General features: G+C 35.7%; 1 long non-coding RNA gene across 1 annotated transcript; it reads left to right on the top strand.

Annotated features, from left to right (window-relative positions):
• The first annotated feature begins 1,303 nt into the window (after positions 1–1,303).
• Positions 1,304–4,258, top strand: LOC147549442 (uncharacterized). The gene is made up of 2 exons (XR_015236699.1): positions 1,304–1,384; positions 1,501–4,258. It is a non-coding gene; the product is annotated as an uncharacterized LOC147549442 (long non-coding RNA).
• Positions 4,259–22,642: the final 18,384 nt, after the last annotated feature.

Raw genomic sequence — 22,642 nt, 5'->3', positions numbered from 1 at the left:
CCATTAGGGAAATCACCCATATAAAATACCCTAATTTCGTTGATTATGTTCTTCTCACTTTGCCCTTAATTTTGGTCTGATTTCTGAACTTTTAGATAATCCGTAAAGAATTTCATGAGAAGAAGAATGTCGAGTATATAGGGTCAATAAATTTTTCTTCCTTGTTTGTCAAATCATGTTCATCATTATCTCTTTTCTATTTCAAATTCCCAATTGATGTGTTTGGTTAAGGTTCAATATGAAACAATATTTTTTGAGGACTAGATTTTTACCATATTTGTAAGAATTTTAAGCGATTGATCTAATAACATATTTTGAGATTTGGGGTTTTATAGTGAATTATATCTTGTTTGGGGATCTAGTTTTGAATGAGATTTGACAATGCAGGTAGATTTAGTAACAGAAACTGATAAACCTCGTGTTTAGTCATGTTAAAGAACATTTCTCTAAACACAAGGTGAGATCTTTAGTCATTAAACAAAAACTGATAAATCTATCGGCGAGGGAGTAGAGAGTGATAGAGAGAAAAAGATACAACGAAAGAGCAACAGTAAGAGAAAGGGAGAGATAGTGAGTGTAAGAGAACAAGAGAAGATGAACATTGGGAGGGGGGGGGGGGGGGGGGTTCAATCAAGTAAACTTTTACGTTAAAAAATAAATTTGCGTCCTAAGTCAATCTTAACTGACTAAGTCTTTATACATTGGAGACTTTTCTTTATGCCCAAAACCGCGATCTCTAACAAATTCACCCACGACTATAAGTTGAAGTCAATTTGCAGTTAACATTTATGACCATATTCTTAATTAATCAAAAGATCATGTCTCTTTCACAAGGCGTGGAAATTATTCAAGCCTTTTACAGAAAAAAAATTTGGTTTTATCATCACATTTTATTAATTTCTTTTTCTGAGATGAAAAATTAGAATGGTATGAAAAGTTTACATTTTAAAAAAAAATATGAGTTCAAGAGTTTTCATCATTACATAAGACCCTTGAACAATAAGGGATTGGAGATTTATTTTTATAAGTTACTACCTTGGAGTCACGTGAGATGAACGCGGTATATTTTTAAAGATTGAGTCTCATACAACAAGACATGCAAAGAAATATATTACAAAAATAGAAGCGCATTGAGTAAGAAAGGTATTTCTAGAATCTAGAACCTTAGGATCCACGTCAGGCAAAGAATTATCTCTTGAAACCATGGTTTTTCAAAACTAGGGGCTCATCGCCGCGGTTTGGAAAGATAACTATTGGTTTTAGGCCTATATAAAAAGGCACACCATAAACACTTCTCTCTCCCATCCTAACCAATTTCTACCTCAAATGATAGATATGACATTTGGGATACACAAAAAGCTGGTCAAGGGGCTCAAAAGTGAAGGTAAGTTTCTCTGATTTTGATTTTAACCAATTTCTTTGACTTTGAATGAATTTTATACCCTAATTTATGTTTAGATCTAAGTTCCTTCTAAAATTTCTTTCACATTCTGTTTATAGAACTGATATGCCATGACAATAGTGACGATGGTGAAGTGAAACAATCTAGGAATGTGCGGTATGGGAAAGCAACGGCCAAACCCTCCTGGTTACCTCATAAATATGGTAACTAAATATCTTACAATTTTTTTTGGCATTTATGTACTTTTTTGGTAACTAAATATCATATAGTATTTCCGGGTATTTAATTATTGTTATTTTTAAAGCGAAGTATTTTTCTCTGCCCACTTTACGTCTTTATTGTCAAGACGTTGGTAGTGTTTTTTTTTTCAAAATTAGATCAGAAGTCTAGTTTAATATTTGAATTGACTCAGGTATTTTCTTTTAATTATAATTAATTCCTTGTTCTTTAACTGCACAATCAGTATAACAAAAAAAAAGGCCGCGGCTTTGGGGAATAAAGAAAATTCTCCCGGGAATAAATTCTCGAGGGAATCCATATTTTTTTGAAAGTTCTCCAGGGAATAATTTTTTTATAGGGAATACAGAATACATTAAAAATTAGCTTTAAGTAATAAAATTTTTACAAAATTTATTCCAAGTCCTTCCCTTCTCTTTGTTCTTCCCTTTTCTCTTTCCTCTTAGAAAATCAGAAATCTCTACTTCATCTCCTCTCTTTACTCATCTCATATTCTCCTCCATAACTTCAACTAATACTTTTTCTTCATCTCCCATTCTTTTCTCAAAAAAATCTATTTCCTCACCTATTTTCCTAAACTCACCAACAAGTTAGAGAGACAAAGAGAGAAAACCACTTAAAATCATCAAAATCTCTTCAATCTCATCAAAATCATCAAGTTCTCTGCGGCCTTGGATGATCTATATCCTTTAATTTCAAAGCATATATAGCCTACTTTGATGGTTTTTAATGACTTTCGAATTGAGATCTAGGGTTTTTCTCAGCTTCGGATTTCGTGGGCACGAAGCGTTTCGTGGTGGCGAAACCGATGATAAAAAAACTATGTGAAATTCTTTTTTCGTGTGAAAAACACTTTCCTGTTTCGCCTAATTTTCGTGGGCATGAAGTATTTCGTTACTGGCGAATTCTGTTCGTGATGCAACTGTGAAAATCGAGTTGAAGAATCGAAAAATTGAAAAGAACGCGAACTTATTACCTCTTCAATATCATCAAGACCATGTCACTCTTTAGTATATATTCCTTCTTCATTATCATTAGGTTTATTCTCCATGGTTTTAGGTTTAGTGATTAGAAGATAATCAAACTTTGGAGAAGAAGATGAAGAAAATAAGAGGGAAGTTGTCTTATTTTTGGATCCCTAGGAAGATTTCTTTTAATTTTATAACAATTAACTTCTAATTTTTTTTATAGTATCTTCTAAAATTTATTTTATTTTGAACTCCCAAAATTAGAAGCCCCATAGCAATAAAAAGAAACAAAAACGTCAATCTTATCTGACTAGTTTTAAGAAAAGTCTTTATTCCCCAAAGGCGCGGCCAAAAAAATTACTGAAGCATGTTGCTGTTCAAACACATTAAAAAATAGACTTCTCTCAACTCAAACCAAATAAACTGAAACGTTGGCTATCAAGCTCTGTTAGCCCCATGAAGTTTGTTTCAAAGATGAGAGAAAACTTGCTTCTGGTGTGTATTATCTCAGTTTGATTTCGAAACTGGGTTAGGAAATCCAGAGTTTCTAAGTTATCCTAAACAAGAAATTGGAACTAATAGGTGAACTTACCTGAACAAGATAGCAGAAACCGAAAATGATTCAACAATGGTAGCCAATAGAAATCAAACCAAATAACATGAACTTTCATCTTTTTAAACAGAACCCTAGGGCCAAGTAAAAGAGGCAAGAAGAAGTTGAAATGTTTTAATTTCTAATTTTACAACAAATATGTCTTCAATGATATTTCAGAATTATAATAAGAGAAATGCTATATGTACAATTCGAAACTCTCTCTTTCTCTGTAAAACTCTCTCACTTTCTAAAACTCCCTACAAAAATGATTTTGTGTTGATTTCTTAGACGTTAGAGAGTTCTAGTTACAGAGTCGTACAGAGAGAGAGTTAGAGTGAGCGAGAACGTTTTAGAGAGTGACTTAGAATTTGGTACTTAGAGGATGACATGTTTCCTCATTTAGAAACAGAAGCGGTCCCCACTGTAGTCAAACTTTGAAAAAACCTTGTCTTTTAGTGAATTCCACGTCATTATATATGTCATCCTCTAAGTAACTCTAGCATCTCCCGAGAGAGAGAGAGTTTTACGGTTTACGGAAAGAGACTAGCATGGGTGGGTTGGTGCTTGTTAGTGTCAAACTACCAAAATATAGTTGATAAAAGGGTAACATTCTTATCACATATTTGGCCTTGGGTAAAGATGGTATAATGGCCAAATTTCGCCTTGTTGGTTACAAGATCATACCCCATCACTTGCATTTGTAGCCCTTTTTGTCTTAACCCACATCTTTGATTTTAACTCAATGTTTGGTTTGCAACAAAAAGAAGGTGACGGTTTGGTTACTTATTTCACTACAAAAACGAAGATCATTTATGACGGACTAGTTCCGACAAGGCCAGACCGTCGCAAAGTGGTCGGAAATGGTGGCGACGCAAATACTATTTCCGACGACGTCAGTGGTCGAAAATATATTTTTTTCCGACGAGATACTTAGAGAATCGCGTCGGAAAAATTCTGGTAAATGTCAACCAGCTTGGCCTATTCTCGATGGTTTGCTTTTGTTAAACCGTCGGAAATAGTGGGAAGGTATTTCCGACGGCCCTGTTCCGATGAAAATACTCATTTTTTTTAAAAAAAAAAATTCGCCTTTTCCGCTGCCAACAATATAAAAACCTGCTAACAATATAAAAACCAAACAGTCACAAGAATAACAAATTAAAAGTAGTGGATATGTCATTAACGAAGTCACATACATGAAAAATGACGAAGTCGAAAACCAATAATATGCAAAAAATACTATTGGTTTCATACAAGCATATATACTGTAAAATAACAAAGTCGCTAAGTAATGTAAACAGTAAAACCAACCGAGTCAAAACCGAGACTGAGATTCAAAAATCCAATTGATATTCCATTCAACACCCCAAACGACTCGAGATATCATGGTAACTGCATTAACATACATACAAAATGAAATTAGTAGGTGTGTTATGATTTGAAACTAGCAATTGTGTGAAATTCGACCAAGGCAAACTAAATCCTTAAGTATCTTTACTAAACCTGAACTAAACATGAAACTCTGAAATTCGACCAAGGCAAACTAAATCCTTGAGTATCTTTGATCAGTATTATATTCACTAAGCTTATTATATAAACTCATAAATGGAAGCTATTTAAGAGGTTTACACTCTGAATTAAAACCGGAAACTCTAACTAGAACCTCGAAGGCAAACTAAATCCTTGAGTATCTTTATTAAACATGAGACTCTGAAATAAGTAAATTGAATAACAAATATTGTTTGCAGGCAATACGAGTTATGAAAGCGATCAACAATCAGTTCAGATGAACCGAACATTCTCTCGTAAATGAGAATCCAATAGTTCATAAACAACCTTGTCCTCAACAGAAAAATGGGTAAGCATACAACTTTCCTTTTCATTCTTCTTTTCCTTGTACTTCTTTTTATAAATATTCTCATTCTATTTCAGTGTCGATTGTATATATGATTATGAATATATGTCGTTTTCCTAAGAGAAAGTAGCTAGGTTTAAGTCACCTATGATATAATTAACGTAATAAAAATATAAGTTTATTATACCTGCGAAGATGAACTTGCAGTGTGTAACTGCATGACAAGGCCGTGTCTGAGAATCTGGAGGCCCCGTGCGAAATTTGAATCGGAGCCCTAGAAAAATTTGAATCGAAGGTCTCTCGTACAAAGAAAAAGTTACAAATAAAAGTTGAACAATATGTTATGTTATTTATTATTGGATATAGATGAAAAGTGCGGATGAATCTAAATGTTTTCTAAAGAAAGTAATCGTTTATGAAGTTTTCTCAATTTAAAATTTTACAAAAACACTTCAACATATGAAGGATATAGACACAAAATAACAAAATTGTTAAGAAAAAATGTCCAAAGAACAACGGGAAATGCACCATGTGATTTTTTCGACTGTCCAATTAGTGGCTAAGTCGCTTAAGTTTTGCCTCTACAGAGGCGCCAAATGCAGTAGTTCAAGGCGCCTATAGACCCCCAATAGAAATCTAAAATAAACTTGAAGCCAATGAGAATCGAACCTGCGTCCAACGCATGTAACTTCGTGTTACTTACCAATGAATCCAACGAACCTATCATGCTTAACTTAACATCCTTATTTATATATAATATAAACATCTCTTTACAGGAAGTGGGCCCTTTGTGGTGGGGGGCCAGTGCGAGGGCCCTGCCCGCACCGCCCACCACACGGGCTTGCTGCATGAATCTCTTAAATAACTCCATCTCTTCTTTCATAGCCTCAAATGCATCCATCTTCACTTTCATAGCCCCAACTTCTGCCGTTATTGTTTTGTTTTTCTCCGTTAAATCCTTAATGAAGTTCGAAGATGACTGGCGACTCCATAAGTCTTTTGGTTTTACCATTGGAAGACACTGAATACGGCCACCTCTCTCACATCCCATGACGGTGCCAAATAGGTCATTCGGGCTTGGCGAGTCATCAAAATCTTCTGGAGTACTCTGGGCAAATCTACTTGCCTCTAATTCATTTGTCTTTGCCAAGCAATACAAAGTTGATTAGCATCCACGTATTTCATATACATAATAAGATATTAAACATATCAAATGTTAATATGAAAAGAAACTTACTGCTTTTTCCACAAAGTCCTCATTTACAATCTCTTTAGCACCTTTAGGAGTTCAAGTGACTTTAAAAAATTTTGTTCGACTATCGATTGTGATGCCTTCTTCTATTTCGACCTACAAAAATTAAAATAAACGAAAGATACTTTACAAGTAATAACATTACATCATAACAATAATGTAAGTTTGCCGAAGTATTTTAACAAACTTATGGTGAAAGATGAAACTTTACCTCCGATATGACTCGTGAAAGGATTTAGAACCCGTAGTGTGAAGACACTTCAAGGCACCTCTATTTCTGGCATTTTTTCGGAAACTACCTATATTAACAATTATACTTTAGAGAACACATCAAACTTTTACCTAAATGGGTAAGAAAATAAAATGTTTGTACGTTTGAATCATCAGTACCCCAAAGTTCAATCAAGGATAACCATTGAGTTCCAACAACTCCTTCAGGTGCAAACTCGCAACATCGGCTTTTGTCTTCTTCGTTCTTGTAGTATTTAGTTTTCAAATAATTTTTGTAATCTTTCCATCGTAAATTTAATCTCTCTCTTAAAAAGTTATCGCAATTACTGGGAAATTCAAACAAAACCTAAATAAAAAAGAAAAATGATTAGATGTAAGAAAACAAAGAAATAAAAACACATGTAATTAAATGACACATTTACCTTTATTGTTTCTACTGTGTCTTCGATCTGTTCTCCTAACTCGTCCTACTCTTTCGTGAGTGAGAACCTATTTCCGTCTTTCGCGAGCAAGGAAATATAGTGTGCCAATGCTAAAGCATTTTTTCCTATTGGTACGTTACCTGCATTGACTTCTATTACATTTTCGGTTAAAGAAAGAGAGGAACAGAGAGAAAGAGACATGGAGAAAGATCTTGCCGGGGAGAGAGAGAGGAACTGAGAGAAAGGGAGCTAGAGAGCTAGACTTTACTCGCCTGAGACATAGAGAGATCTCGCTGAGAGAGAGAGAGATTCACCGGACTGAGGGAGAAAAAGACAAGATAGAGAAAGAGAGATTGATGAGTTTAGGGTTTTGCTTTCTTTTTATTAGAGAGAGAAAGCATAGGGTATTGTAAAATTCGGAATTTATGTGAAAACTATTAAACATGGGTATACATGTAAAACTGTTGATTCAGACTTAAAAATTCATATTTAAAAAATAAACATCAAATTTACAAAATAATTCAGCTAATTCAAATTCAGTCAATTCAATTCAGCAAATTCAAATTCAGCTAATTCAGATTCAGACATATAAAAAACAACAAACAACACCTAGGTCATTAATAGTAGGATAGTACTTTTAATTAGAACGTATCAGGAACTTCAAACATATATATTCGAAAAAACTTAATGGTGCCAGATGCAAAGTTGGTGATAGATCTAAAAGGAGAACAAGTAAACATATACATCATCTCCCTCTTTCTTAATGAAGTAAAAAAAACGTAGAAGAACAACTATAATAAGGGTGCATGTAAAGAGAAAGTTGGCTTTAAGCTGGTTTGTAGATAGGGAAAGTAAAAAGAAACTGAAAGAGAGTTTGAAGGTGGAGCACTTGTGGCCTCTAAGCCTATCACGTGTAACCTAACCCGGATATGGAATAACCCTGATACCATATTAAGTTTGTGATCATCTAACTCAAAATAATGTGACAATGAGTGGAGAGGACCTATACATTATATTCTTGGTTGCTAGTTACCCCTTCTCCCATGTGAGACTATATCTCCAACTAGTTATCGATGTATTCCATTAGCAGTTTTTCAAACGATTTCGTCACCTTCAGTTCTATGCAAGCTGAAAACAATATCTATAACTACTACTACTAACTCTCAGTTAGGTCATCTTCATGCCTCTTTCTCAAGGTTTAATCTTGATCGATCAAAAAGAGAATTGTGAAATTTGAATAAATTTTTTTTATTTTTTTGATTTACAGACTGAGGTTGTGATTATTGGAGAAGAAGAGGTTCACTTGGTGGCAATGCCGAGTGAGGGGAAATTTTCATGTTTCCGGTGTTTCTCAGTCTTGGTTGGTCTTTATGAACATTGTTTAGGATTGTTAAAAATCCGATGTCTCGCCATTGGTTTTGATCTTGATGAGACACTCATTGTTGCTAATAGTATGAAGTCATTTGAGGATAAAATTGGATTTCTTCAAAGTAGGATGGCTTATGAAACTGACCCTTTTAGAATTCCAGGAATGTCAGCAGAATTGAAACGGTATATAGATGATAGATCACTGTTAAAGCAGTATGTAGATGCAGAGTGTGTTATGTGTAATGGTAAATTACTTAGGGTTCAGATGGAGGAGGTTCTCGCAATACCCTGGAGACCGGACCGATTATTTCACCCTGTAATAAGATTGCAAGAAAGAAATATTGCATTTGGGTAGACTGATAATTACAAGATTATATTTACGGTGTTTGAATTAATGGAAATTGAATGAGATAGTTTAGTTATTATGAGAAATTCTATTCATCCCTCCATTTTGGTCCCTCCCCCAGCCCACTGTTGATGTGGCGACAAATCACTGGAGTGTGGAGTAATTGGAGAAAGAATGGTGAGAAAATATATTCCAATGATAAGTCGCCACATCAGCGTAGGCTGGGGGAGGGACCAAAATGGAGGGATGAATAGAATTTTTTATTATTATTTAGTACTCAATTGTTTTTCATATATGTATAGTTCACCTTAATTTGAACTTATATATCTATGGAGATTTGTTAAATGTACATTATTCAAAAAGGAGATGTTACAGAGATCAGAGGTGTTATTAGTTAAACATCATTTGAAGTAATCCAAAACTAATACGAGGTCGAGTAATGTTTACCTAAGGGTTTTGACTTTCACTTTGATCCATTAGTAAGCTTTATGTGATTGAAGGCTCTTCAAATTGATTTTATAGTCCTTTCTAATCACAAGATGCCGCCAACACTCAATGGCAATTGTGATATCCGTGATATTGATTGAATACAAAACAATAACTTAGAGTTACAAGAGAAAATGTTCTTCAAGTTTGTTATGTTATTAAGGAGAGTAAACTAAGAATGGTGAAAAATTTAGGGAGTTTTCAGCAATTTCATCCAACTTGAAGAACCTAAAAGAAATTATTTTGCAAGTTAGTTAGGGTGTGGAAGAGAAAATTTAATCACTAAAGATTTTGAGTGGACTACAAGGGGAACAGTTATAGGATGATACAGATTAGTCTTCTGGGCTGCAGTGGTATAGTCCGCTTTGACATTTCTGGGTCTCACGGTTTTAAAATGCCTCACTAGAGAAATGTGGTTAACCTTTTAAGAGGAGCAGTGGATCACCACACTTTGTCTCACCACCGACGTGGGATTGTTTACAACACACCCTCTCGAGATTACGTCACAATAGAACGAATCGTGCAGATAAAAATACCTCAAATTTAAGGGTTATTTCCAAAATGGCATCGTAGTTTATGACCAGCTTCTCGCCTAATCCCCTAATTTATCGAAGATACCCAGATGACATTTTTCTTTTTACTGTTACAATCATATAGCCGTTAAAGTCAAATTCTTTATTCCAAATTACCCATCCTTTTTGTCAAGTCATGTGTTTTCAACTTGTCACTTCAAATTATCAAGAAAAAAAGGTCATTAAGGGTGTGTTTGATATCTCCTATTTCCACCGTTTGATACGAAGTATAATTCCATGATTTTAATTCTCTAGGGAATCTATTTTCACGAAATAGTCCTAGGAATTAGTTTCCGTGGAAAGTCAAAAATCAAAAATTAAAATAAAAATTATTTTAATATATTCAGAATCCTCAAACCTAATATTTATCTCCCTATATGTACAAATGACATTTTTACCCATAAAATTTAGCAAAATAAACTTTTACTTATACATTGGGAAAATGACATTTTTGTCCTTCTTACCCAATGATATGTTTAGAGAGTTGTCAAAATGACATTTTGGCTTTATACATCCAAAATGACATTTTCACCCTTCTATAATATAAAATTGATATTTTACCCTTATGTTGTTAAAATGACATTTTTACCCTCATATAAATTGAAAATGACATTTTTACCCTTATGTGGTCTGAACGACATTCTTACATTTATCTTGTAAAAATGGTATGTCTACAGTTTTACATTAAAATGACAGTTTTACCCTTTTATATTAGTAAAATCTCTTTTTTATCCATACGTTGTCAAATGTACATTTTTATCTTGTTTATTCACAGCTTGACATTCTTACTCTTAAATTGGCGAAGTGAGACAAGGTTAAATACTTTACAACATAGGGGTAAAAATATAATTTTGAAAACAGAAGGATAAAAATATAAATTTGACAGCATAAGGATGAAAATGTAATTTTGGCAACATAAAAGTAAAAATGTCATTTTGACTACATAAAGAGTCTATAAAGATAAAAATGTAAATTTGACAACGTATGTCATTTTTGACTACATAAAGAGTCTACATAAAAAGTCTATAAAGACTTATTTGAATATTGTATTCGTAAAAGTTAGTTGTCAACCAAATAACAGAGTTCGTAATTTCACGGAATAATAAATGACTACCACAAGAAAAAACTCTTATTTCGGCGGATAAATTTCGTGGAAGACTTTCCATACACTTTTTTTTATTTTCATGGAATTATTTCCCTGATATCAAACACAACCTAAGTTTATTATCTATGATTTACTTCCCCAGTTAGAGAAAGAATGTTCTAGAGAGATAAAGTGAGTTCCTAGTGATAGGTTTCATCAAGAGTTAGTTTAATGGAAGTCAAAATGGTTTCCTTTGTTGAAGGTGAGAAGATGAAATGGTTTAATGAAACTCTTTGGTCTATTTAAGGTGATTAAACTGAAGGTTTAGAGACTTCATCAAGAGCTTCAAGCATGATTAATGGAAACTCCTAGGTCTTTGATCAAATTGATGAATCACTTATTTGAGCTTATCAATGCAACTACATCACATAATATTCATGATATTTTATCAACTTAAAGAGAGATTTAAAGAGAAAGAGAATGAGTGTTAGAGAGAGAAAGAGAGAAAGCACGTTTAGAGAGAAAGAAAGAGGTTTAAGTTGGGTAAAGTTTTGAAAATGACAAAAAGTTTATTTTGGAAAATGAAGCAAACAGATTTGAAGTGACACATCAAAAATAGGGTGACAACATGGAAGGGTAAGTTTGGAAATGAAAATCTGACTTTAACAGTCTTATGACGTTAAAATCTAAAAAGGAGTCATCTGAGTATTTTCGATAAACTAGGAAGCTAAGCGAGAAGTTGGTCATAAACTAGGGGACCATTTGGGAAATAACCCAAAATTTAATCCGTAAATGAGTTGGAGCCCAAAAAACTGGGGGGTTAATAAGTTTCTGCCCCGCCAAAGAGAAAAAAATAACGTGCAGGTTCAAATGCACAGAAAAGCGTCACTTTTTTCTGTTTTTTTACATCCCGAAATACCCTTTACAGTACAAAAAAATAAATCTTCCATTTTTCTGACAAAAGTAAATCTTTTCATTTGCTACATGTCCCATCTGAGAAGGAAACCTTCATTTTCCTTTATTTCTTTCTACATTTCCTTCATCATTTCTCTCTTTAAAATGTACAGATATTTTATTTATCCTCTCTCTAAAATTTTATTTATAAATTAATGAAGAAAAAATTAATAGGGTTTTAAGGAGAAATTTGAAGGATTCATCATCAAACTTGCATAAAGTGTTTGGACAATTTGAATTTTTTTCTTGAACAAGTTTGAGTTTATTTTCTTGAACAAATTTGATAAAAATTAAATGGTGAAGAAATTTCTGATTTGAGTTCAGAATTCCAAGGATCATTGATGATTCTGGATTCATGGATCTTAAAATCAAGATCTGAGATTTCTTAAAAATGAAATCGAATAATAGCAATTTTGGTATCTTTAAACCAGATCGAAGTACTTAAAAAATATCCAGTACATAAACAAAATATCCTGTAAATTTTCAGTGAAATAGTTTACGTTTTGGAAGGAATGTATAGGAAATTTTTTTATGTACTGTACATAATAAAATATCTTATAAATTTTCAGTGTTATAGTTTACCTTTTGGAAAGAATGTAGAGGAAATATTTTTATGTTTTGTTCTTAACATTATGTACTGTACATTTTGTTTTGTACAGTACATATTAAACACGAGATTTTCTTTCATGAATAGGCACTTATTTTATAGGAAAAGAAAGAAATAATTGACGTGTCATTATCTTAATGGATGACACATTTGTAATTTTACTGAAAAATGAAGGAAAAAAATGACGTGTCAATATCTTAATGAAGGAAAAAAATAACTTGGACAATTAAGTAACAACATAAGCGGTGAGATGTTTAATCTCATTTATCTTTTTTGGAGACTTTCGTCATCCTATTTTGATGCATTGTTGTGCTAATTAAATTTTTGAAGCGTATAAAGTAATTGCAAAAAGGTATGCAGATATAGCCAATGAAAAAATGGACAAAAAGCTCCAGACATTGAAGGGAGATACTTTATTTAATATCGCGAAAGCATACATTGATAAACTAAGTGTTCACATCACCCATTTACTGCAACAAGAGCTTTTTATTCTGATTCTCGAAATTGACTAGATATTGCTAGATACATTTTTGAAGACATGTAGTAAGACACATCACTGCCCCTGCCAATTACCAGAGTTTTAAGAAAAAAATATTTAGTGCTACCATAATACATAAAAAGTTCAGTTATACAACCACATTCTGTACAAACATTTTTCATAATAGTATATATATTGTATAATCACACATGGAGAGATCTAGCCTATACCTGGATCGGGGGGGGGGGGGGGGGCAGCACATTTCTTTATGCAATCCGCAATACAACTTAGGTTATGTGCTGAAACTTGTTGATAAAACATCTCCAACATCATAAGTACTCTCAACAAAAAAAAAAAAAAAAAAATGAACAAAATAGTCACGTTCAACATCTTTCTAACAATTTTACCTTCCATATTTTCTTAAAGCAACAAATACTTATTCTTTGGGTTGCTGTTCTTCTCTAAAGTTCGATGAGATAGACTAATTTATAGGATATGAATCCAAATAGAATTGTAGTCTTTAATTGTGAGAATAAACTCTTGAGTGTAGCAAAATCTCCAAGAATATGTTGGAATTTTTGGCCAATATTAATAAAATTAATACTATACTAATTAAAAGTTAAAATTAAATAATTGTGACTATTGACAATAATAGTTTGAATTCAAAGTTGAAAGAGATTTGTAAATAATTGTGACTATTCACATTAATAGTTGAATTCAAGTTTAATTACTAATAGTTATCTTTTGGAGAAGATACAACTTTTCATTATAGATGTCTTTTGATTTCTATAAATAAGTGTTTCTCAAATCTGATTTGGTAATTAACATATATCAAAGTGTAGAGAATTTGAGAGAGAAGAAACTATTATTTAAATTTTGTGTCAACAAATATCTTTGCCATAATCTTAATGTTCTTATGCTCCTATCGTGAAATCTTCATTAATTACTTGATGCAATTTCACAAAGGCTTGTCATATCTTGGGAAGCAATTTGCCTAGTAACCTTCAAGTAATCTCGATGAGAGGGGGCAAATATTGCTTTAAGGAAAGTGTACCTAGTACACGTTTCAAGCCTCTAATCTCCATCCCTCTTCTTTTACTCTTCTTTGTGTATTCGAAGACTATAATTTTCTAACAATCTTAAAGCATTATTTGGATGGAGATTAGGACTACTATGACAAGATTAAATTTAAACTCGAGAGAGAAGTTGCAACTAGAAACAATAGAGAACATTATTGGATGAAGGCTACGCATAGGTGGCAGGGAATTCGGATAGTGAGAGTTGTGCGATGAAGTTATGGTATTCAGTGTTGTGATAAATGGCATACTCTTATTAGAAAGTATTTTGGTGGTAGCCTTCATTGAGGAAGGGAGTCCTCATAAATTTAAAACAAACAAAGTTGGAATGTGTAAAAAATACACTGTGCATGTGAACGAGGGCATATTTCTTCTCCGATCCTACCAATTTGGTTGATTTTCTTCAACATGTTCTCACGAAAAGATCAAGTCACAAACATCAGCCAGATAAGTTCTTCCTTGTTTACTTTTTATATATTCCCATTATAGTTTCTAACTTTTATGGATTTTTTACCGACCTCCATAATATATTTGCATTGATATAATCTCACAAGATCCTCCTCTTAAAGCATCCTTGCTAGGTTTCATTGATATAACCGCACCGACTTTAATTCCTTGAAGTCTTTGAAATAGGATAAGAGACTTGAATTGTTTTTATAAAATGTGGGTTAATGCTAGGTTTAACTTCCTTTCGATAAATTAACCTCAGGAGATGAAGGGTTACATTGTGATTTTGCTTGTTTATTTTATGGGTTATTGAGAGAAACTGAGTAAAGAACGAGTCAAAGAAATTGTGTTTGATACGGTTGAAACCAAACATGTTTTTGTTTGTAATGCCTTAGCCTGTGTTTTAGTTGGAATTGTGAAAAGGTAAAAACCTCTATGTGATAAACTCGGATGAAGCCGAGTTATGGAGGGAGAGCTCGGGTGAAAACCGAGAGAGATTGAAGTGAGTTTGCTAGCTCTCAGTTGAAGCCGAGGATGATGATGTGGGTTCTCGGGTATAGCCGAGGTTGATAGCTTGAAGCTCTCGGGTATAACCGAGAGTAGATGATGAAGCTTCTCGGGTGAAACCGAGAGGTGATAGTGATGAAGTGTTGATCGAGAGATAGAGAGAGAGATGGGTAAATACCTTTGTTTATTTACTACAACTTGTATTTTACATCATGTATGGATCCCTTTATATAGGTTTACATTGGAGAAGTTTTAGAGATATGAAACTCTTATGATCTCTATCTAATCATGTTTTATCTAAATACAACAATCCTAATCATACTAGGAAACCTAATTATATGAGGAATCCTATCCTAATCGTGGACCTAATCCACTCGGTTTAGCCGAGTGGAGTAGACCTTCCAACACTCCCCCTCAAGTTAGAGCGGGAATGAAAGTAACGCCTAACTTGCCAATAATGTTCTTGAACGGTTCTGCCCCAAGTGGCTTTGTGAAAGATATCCTCTAACTGATTATCTGAACTGGTGAAGCGCGTGGCAATGACGTTGTCTTTGATCATTTCACGAACGATGTGGCAATCTATCTCAATGTGTTTGGTACGTTCGTGGAAGACGGGATTGTCAGCAATGTGGAGAGCGGCCTGATTGTCACAGTAAACTGTCATCGGGTCGGAGTGATCGATTCCAAAATCAAGTAATAAATACTTGAGCCATTGTAATTCACATGTGAGTATGGCTAAAGCTCGATATTCTGCTTCTGCCGAAGATTTGGCAACTGTAGGTTGTTTCTTTGATTTCCAAGAAAGAGGGTTGGACCCAATCATTGTAAAGTATCCTGTAGTTGATCTACGGGTTGAAGGACAACCAGCCCAATCTGAATCACAGTATCCTGTAATATGGAGAGAGCTGTTTGCGGATAAGAAGACTCCTTTATCAAGTGTACCTTTCAAGTATTGTTGTACGCGATGAGCGGCGTCTAAGTGTACTTGACTAGGTGTTTGCATGAATTGACTGAGGTTATTTACGGCAAAGGTGATAACCTATCGTGTAACCGTTAAATAAAGAAGTCGGCCGATGAGGCAACGGTAAATTGACGGATCGGCCAATGGTGTACCGTCGGTGGGAGAGAGGCGGAGTTTTTGTTCCGTAGGAAACTCCGAAGGACGTGCAGCGGTTAGTCCAGAATCTTTTAGAATGTCAAGTTCATATTTTCGTTGACATAGAAAAATGCCTTGTGACGAGCGAGATACTTCAATACAAAGAAAGTATTGTAGGCGGCCCAAATCTTTTAAAGAGAATGCCTTATTGAGAAATACTTTTAACTAGGAAATAGCATGATCATTATTTCCCGTGATAATTATATCGTCTACATAGACAAGAACAAAAATCTGAGTGGAGTGAGAATGAAAAGTAAAAAGAGAATAGTCACTCTTCGATTGCGAAAAACCACGTTCTGTAAGAACAGATGAAAATTTTGAAAACCATTGACGGGAGGCCTGTTTGAGTCCATAAAGGGATTTGTAAAGTTGGCATACTTTAGACTCCCTCTGAGAGGAAAAACTGGGGGGAAGTTTCATGTAAACCTCTTCATTCAAATCGCCTTGAAGGAAGGCGTTATTAACATCTTATTGATGAAGAGTCCAGCCATTTATGGCGGCGATGGAGAGAAGGACACGAACAGTAACTAGTTTAGCGACTGGAGCAAAAGTGTCATTGTAATCCAATCCTTCGATTTGGGTGTAGCCTTTAGCTACCAGACGTGCTTTATAGCGTTCGATGGAGCCATCGGAATTGAATTTGATTTTATACACCCATTTACAACCGATGGGTTTCTTGCCAGGTGGTAAACTGGTAATCGTCCAAGTTTTGTTTTCTTCCAAGGCCGAAATTTCTTTGGCCATGGCGTCTTTCCAATGGGAGGACTTCATTGCTTGAGTGAAAGAAGTTGGTTCGGTAGTTGACAAGACCGAAGAGAGAAATTGTTGATGGGAAGTGGAAAACGAGTTAATGGAGAAATAATTTTCAAGTGGATACTTGATTGTGCTCGTATTCGAACATATGTAATCCGCAAGATGGGCTGGTGGCCGGTGAGACCTCTTGGGTCGGCCGAAATTCTCGCCGTCGGAATCCGAAGTAGGAGTGGCATTCGGCGAGGGAGGCGACGAAGAGGCGTCGGTAGGTGATGGAGTGACTGACATTGAAGGCACTCCTGGACAGGGAGGCTCGTCAGAGATGTCTGCAGGCACCTCTAAATGGGTGGTGAACTGTTGAGGACCCGAAGCAGGTCCAGCAGGGGTGTCTGAAGGCACCCTTGTGTCGGTAACCTGTCCAGAACTGACAGGAACAGCAGCTTCGTCAGAGAAGGTGCTGTTGTCCGTCGTCTGGACGGTGTGTTTCGAACCGGTTGCCGGAAAGGCAAACGTACCATTGTCGTCAATGGACAGATGTGGCGAAGGACGTTGAGAGGATGCTGCCGCCGGAGGAGAAGAGGACATTGGAAACCGTGTTTCGATAAACGTGACATCTCTGGAAATAAAAATTCGTCGTGTTGAGATGTCGTAAATACGGTATCCCTTCTGTCCACTAGGATAACCAAGAAAAATGCCGGCGGAAGAACGGGCATCCATCTTTGTTTTGATCAAAGGAATTCGGGCATAACAAAGGCAACCAAACACACGAAGGTGGGAAAGATTCGGAGGAGAACCGAGTATAACTTCATGAGGAGACTTACCCTTTAAGTTGGGTGTTGGTAATTTGTTTATCAATTAAACGGCGGTTAATACACATTCACCCCAAAAGGAGAGAGGAAGATTCGCTTGAAGTCGTAAAGAACAGGCCACCTCAAGAATGTGGCGATGTTTTCGTTCAACCACCCCGTTTTGTTGGGGTGTATAAGTACAACTACGTTGATGTACAATTCCTTTGTCAATGAACCAATTTTGTAAATATGAGTTCATGAATTCGGATCCATTGTTCGATCTTAATGTTTTGATTTTGCAATTGAATTGTGTGGAGACATAATCGAAGAAATTAGTTATGAATTTGCTAGTGTTCGATTTGGAACTCATAAGAAAAATCCAAGTACAACGTGAAAAATCGTCGACAAGGGTTAAAAAATATCTACACCCGGAGGTGGATGGGACCGGAAAGGGTCCCCATACATCCGCATGTACTAACTCAAATATATGAGAGGAGGAAGAAGTACTAAGTGGGAAAGGTAACCGAGGTTGTTTAGAAAGTGGACAAATATCGCACGGTACTTTATTAGATAAAAATTTAAAATTTAAACATGGAAGTTTAGAATTAAAAAATTGAAAACGACTAAAAGACGGATGTCCCAAACGGGAATGCCATAAAGAAAAAGACTCATGACTAGAACTATCTAAACTTGAAACCGAAAGGATGGGACGCTCCGTGCAAAGGAAGTAAAGGTCATCATGAAGACTACCATGCCCAATCTCCGTCCTCGTTGTTCGGTCCTGAAAAATACACAAATTGCGGTTTAATAGGACGGTACAACGAAGTGAATTAGATATTTGAGAAATAGATATGAGATTAAATTGGAAAGATGGAATATGACACACATCTTGTAAATAAAATCTATTTGTAAAATAGACGGTACCAATGTGATCTACCTTGACTCGGGAACCGTCCGGTAATCAGACATATAAGTCCGGTGGTGCAAGGGAATAAGAAGAAAATCGTGAAAGATTTGAGGAAATATGTTTAGCGGCTCCCGAATCAATGACCCATGGAGGATGAAAAGAAGAAGAATACTTACCGGTTAGGTTAATAAGAGGATCTTTGTTGGTGCCATTAGATTGAGTGGTTGTGGGTTGTGGGTTGTGGTGTTCGTTCCAAGAGAGCTAGGACATTTTGATATTGTTCATTGGTTAATGAAGTTGTTGTAGGCACCCCCGTCCCTTGATCCAAAACCGAGTTGGCCATAGGGTCTTGTCGGTTGCGGTTTCGATTGCGTTGACCATAATTGGGTGGGTAACCATGTATCTTATAACAAGAAGTAACATCTGAAGGGATTTACACCCTTATACTAGTGTTTATAGCGGAAATAAGACATCTAATGTCTACACTAGTATCCCCAGGATCATATGCAAAACTAGTAATTAATCTAATGGAGATAGTAGATTACCTTAATCGCTTTTCCCTCGAACTAGTTGAATTGATTGAAGAAGACCAAGAGCTTCAAGTGTAGCTCCTCTACTTGGGACACGAGCAATCAATTTGATCTCCCACCTTGTTGTATAGCTAGCACAGCAATGGTGGTTGGATAATAAGAAGACCTTCTTCTTGCTTGACTAGAAGATAGCTTGGGAATTAGCTCACTTTCTCCTCTCTACTTGATGTGGTAGAGTAAGAAAGCTTAGAGAGAAATTCCACACCTTATTCTCTGCCCTAAGAGTGTTTATATAGAACCCTAATAAGAATCCACCTCCTTTTAGGTTTCCCAAAACACCCTTTAGAATAAGATTTAGGGAAATAGTCGAAAATAGCAACTATTGGTATTTTCTCAATTCCCTAAGGAGATGACGTCCAAACCCAGCCAAAATTGGCAGATTTAATTTTCATAACATAAGGAAACGTCCCTCCAAAAATCAGCCCAATCCGAGGCCTAAAAGTGCCCGAATCGGCCTAGGCCCAAAAACCCTGTTTTTGGCCTTTTTGTACTATCTTTGCCTAATTCCTTTTTAGGCCTATGAGATATGTTTATGGGACACTCCCATGATTATATCTCACTCCCACTAGTCATATCCTAGATCAATTTGTCACTCTTATGTGTAACCCGTTGTAGGATCCGATCGAAGTTAGCCGCGAATTACTTCGTAATTCGACGATCGTAGTTGGTCTCTAGCTACAACTCTACGATCCCTAAATCAATCGGACTTGATGATCTTCCACATCAATTATCCTATCCGACAAATTGTTCGCATTGTCACCTTGGTCGAAGGACATCTCCTTCAACTCCTTCAGACTCCCACTTGGACTTAGAACAAGTGCAATGCCTCGATTCCCGTGTCAATTTAGTCTCCCATCTGATACGTCATGTCATTCAGACTTTCTTGATATCCGAGTACAACTGTAAAAGACAAACGATTAACTTTTAATCCGTTTGAGCGCGGCCACGCATTTTCAGTTGCTACTCATCAAGTGGCCTTGAGACACTTTGTACCTAATGTGATTAGGGTGACACAATCCATTCTTGCACTCCCACTTAACTTCATGTCTATCCTGTCCTTCCCAGTATCCGCCTTTATAACCTCCTTTATGGCGCGGCGTTTAACGGAACCAAAGTCGGGCATTCCTTACATAAGATGAGTGGAGCACTCATGTTTTGAGGAATCTCTCCAATTGTCTTTATGAGAAGTATTGACGTTCATCACGAGTGATGTACTTCTCATTTGAGGGTTATCCAGTGTATAAACCTTTTACACACCCACGTAGTCGAATAGAATATACTATTCCTATAGCCCATGAAACTGCGCTATCCCATCGACTCCCGTGCTAGTCTTCGTGAGTCATTGTTGTCCATGCAATGACCTGGACCAGGGATTCGATAATAAATATTCCAAGTTCACTTAATAGGGTTTCATTTATCAGATCACGTATCTGACAAACCTATTCGGAATGTTTTATCATCAATGGACTGTCGTTTAAATACTAAACCAAATTTAGACGACTTGTGAAATAACTCTATTATTTCTGATAACGAGATTTGTAAATCTGAGCCTCTTCCGTAAAACTCCTTTTACCCACTCAATTTTACTTGTCGAGGTTTAAATTTATACCTCATGCCTTAGACTGTGTATGAATCTCATTCTTGTCTTAGGTGACAGTTTAGTTTGACTACCGTGGTAGTCGGTTTTAAACTTTGCTTATTATCAATTAATTTGAAGATTGCTAACTTCAACCTTGATAATATCTAGTAACTTTTACTAGAGTTAAGGCTTTTAATTCTTTATGTAGTATTTGCAACAGTTCCCGGCTTAAAACACTTTCAGCCTACTTTCCTTCCATGTCTGAAAGTTTGCTACGATGACATGTTCAATTTTTGTACTACTTCATCCTTTAGCCTTCTAGGATGTACTAAGTAGTGTTTCGGTTTTCCAATCCGAATTCGGATGTTTAAATGCTAATCATGTCCAACATGATTGACTTTATGTTTTCGAACATAAATGTCTCTCTCATGCGTGCTAGCTCATCGGTGTCTTTTCAGACTCCGAGTTTTGCAACGCCCTCTGTCATGAGTTTTTGGGTCGAAATCTTTTAGACTTTCCGAGTCTTAGATTTTCTGTTTCGGATCTCAAGCATCTCAGCGTACTGAGTCTCTCTAATCCTATCATCCTTTTGATCAATGCTAATGATCTTCAGATGCCCAAAATGGCATTTCATCCTTGTGTGCGGTCCTTTTATTGAGTCAGTGTGTTCACTGTTACACAACATCTTATGTCGTACTCAATCTTTTGTATGTACTCAGCATACGGACCCGGAAGGTTTGTTTCTCCCACTTACCTTCTTGAAACTCGTGATTCAAGATTTTCTTCATTCCTCAGGAATCAAACTTCTTTGATTGCCTTTTTGAATCGAAGATTCTAACTCTTGCGTGCTTTTAATCCGTCGATAGATTTCTGAAGCATGCTTGTGGACATAACTTGATTGGAAGAATCTTATTCTTCTTGTCTCGTTTCGGGAAACATGAATGTTTCCATCCTTCTCAGTTTTCTATTTTGGAAAAACAATTTAGGTCTTCTGTTGACTTAAATTATCAAGCTTCATGTCTTGACGAGATATGGATTCCACGATGATTTTGGCTTCTAGCCAAAATCTAGAGTCAGTTTCCGTTTCTGCGCAGGTCTTTTATCTCTTCAGAAATAACCTTTATTTTCTGAGTCTTTAAAATTTTATTTTGACCTTTCAGGGCTTTTGAACAACAATTTGGAATTTTCTCAACTACTTTGAGATATTCCTTTAGAGACACTTTCACTCGCTTTGAGAGTTCTCCTGCGAATGACATTCGCTTTTGTGCGGTGGGTTTACAAGATCATATATGTAACCTTTCCTTTTCCGAGGAGCCGCAGTTTGTTGCTCTTGGTCGAACTTAATCGTCCTGTACAAGTTTCATGATTGTTCTTCATGACTCTTCATGATTTTTCTCATGATCGAATTAATTCGACTTGTACTTTTCTCCCACTTATTCTTGTAATAATTAGTACTTTTCTCCCAGACTACTAGGTGTGCTAATTACTATAAGAATACTATCATGAGCAACAAACACTTTGTTCTCTTGATTGCTTGTGGAAAAAGCCCAAATTTCTTCTAAAGAAATTGCGCCAGACTTTAGCTAATTTTGTAATGCTTTTAAAAGCTTAGCTGTTAGACGGACTTTGGTAAGTGTGAAAACAATGGTTTCTAGAATATGTCCCAAAATATTCGGAAGACTGGCTTAAACCCATCTTTGATCGAATTATGCATAGCAATGTTCGATTACTCTCACTGAATCCACCATCCCTCAGATGTGTTCCATGGAGCGAGTTGGGAAACGGTTTCTTAACCCCTTTGATGGTTATCAAGTGTTTGACTCAAGTTTTCACCACTCCAATCTAATCGGACGGCTTAAACTCTCTTGTCAAAATGATTCTTTACTTCGGTTTGTACTTTGTTTGAACCTTTCAAACATTCTGACTTATACTTTATGATTTGTACGTTTCCATACTTCATGAAGTTATCAGCGTACATATTGGAG

The sequence above is a fragment of the Eschscholzia californica genome, unplaced genomic scaffold (genome assembly GCF_041429995.1).
Source record: "Eschscholzia californica isolate CP2 unplaced genomic scaffold, dmEscCali1.0.p SCAF_3, whole genome shotgun sequence".
In the NCBI taxonomy this organism is placed as follows: domain Eukaryota; kingdom Viridiplantae; phylum Streptophyta; class Magnoliopsida; order Ranunculales; family Papaveraceae; genus Eschscholzia; species Eschscholzia californica.
Note: the sequence above shows the minus strand (reverse complement) of the source record. Positions and strands in the feature narration are given on the sequence as shown.